The sequence below is a fragment of the Cotesia typhae genome, unplaced genomic scaffold, assembly GCF_013202065.1.
Source record: "Cotesia typhae breed Kobodo isofemale line unplaced genomic scaffold, CoteBio_Ctyphae scaffold_13, whole genome shotgun sequence".
Taxonomy (NCBI): domain Eukaryota; kingdom Metazoa; phylum Arthropoda; class Insecta; order Hymenoptera; family Braconidae; genus Cotesia; species Cotesia typhae.
Window position 1 is genome coordinate 4,564,416 of NW_027423774.1, and position 1,725 is coordinate 4,566,140.

The window sequence follows — 1,725 nt, forward strand, 5'->3', positions numbered from 1 at the left end:
GAGGTTTGGACTAACGAATTAAAGAATACGCAACGGAGGTTTTAATTCCGTTGTTTTAATTATTTATGTGGGACCTTTTCGAGGTACGAACTTACCACGCCTTCGTTTGAGACTGACGGATTTTTATGTAGATAGATGTACTTACTACTTGTTGAATTATTTCTTATCGCTGGATCCGTGATTCCAGGGGCTGTTCTCAGCGCCTCTTCTTTTGATTGGGTCCTTCGATCGTTTCTTGCAGCGGATGGAGTAGGGTGGATTGGGCTTCTTATCTTAAGGGCTTCTTATTTTATAAATGAAAGTAGTTGGTTTTTCTCTTCGTTTTTAAATTTATTTATATTCACTAAAACTTACACCTTCACAATTGTAATTTTAATCGTAAATTTTATTAATGAATTTTAATAATTTGAGCTAACGTCCTTCAGTCTCCCGTAGGGTAAAGTGCGCAAATTTAGCTTTTAGAAATATTTTAAATAACTTTATTGGCCGGATTCTCGCCTAAGTGCAGAGCAAATTAGAACTTTGAGAATACGACTTACTATGATAATTTTTATAAGTAATACGTGGCCTGCCGGTTGAACCGAGTCTGAACTCGTCTTAAGTGCAGCGCAAATTAAGATAAGGGACTTTTACAAGGCACGGGCCCGTCAACTAAACGCGGAAGTCGAATTAATTAACAAAGACAAGGCGTTGGCTCATGCTCGCCTTTTTAAAGTTTCGCGGTGCTGAGATTGCAGAAGTCCCCGCTAGTCAACCAGCAGTCGCGTAGTTTATATTTTATTGTGGCTTTCGCGCATGGAGAAGTCTACCATCTGCGCGGGTGATTTAAATTTAAAAGAAAAAATTTCGGGTGGACATAACAAAGACATAATTTGAGCACTTTGAACATCAATTTTTAAAACAATAAAATTTTTTGACAATAAATTAATAAAAAAATGTCACAACAAATTTATAGAATCAACAAACTATTCAAAATTGCTCCAAAAATTCAAAATAAAAATTCACCAAAAATTATATAAAACAATAAAGAAGCATAAATTCAGGCCATGATCGTTTAGATCTCGCGAAAAATTTTCTTATATGGCCTGAACTTGTTTCATATATTAATATATAATTTTTTGTGTTTTTATGTACTCATATACAATTTTTGAAATGGTCAGATATCAAAATTGGCCATATTAGACCATATACAAGCATATTAGTCCATATAAGGACGTATCTTGTTAGATATGGCTTAATATAGTCCGATAATTTTTTACATGTTCTAATATGGCTTGATATGGCAATTAGCCATATTAAGCTATATTTAAATAAATCTTGCTTGATATGTGCTTATATAGCCTCAATATACTCATATATAATTTTTGACCAAAGTTAGTTCTGAAAAATTCCAACAGGTGGCGCACAGTCGCTGATTTCTCTCCCTAGCAGAGAGTTAATTTTTAAAATTTCAATTTTTAATGCAAAATGATCAGCAAATGGACATAAAAAATCTAAAAAATAATTATTAATTTCATGACTGCAATTCTAAATTTGTTTTACCCTTATAAAATTAATTGTTATCGATAAAAAGTAGTTAATTAAAGGAAAAAAAAAATTAAAAGGACACACAGAAATCTTTTTTTTTTTGTAAATATATATTCAAAGTGTACGATGTAGTTAAAACTGTATATAATATTAATTACGCTTCTTTTGTAAGTTATACATACAATTAATTAAGTGATA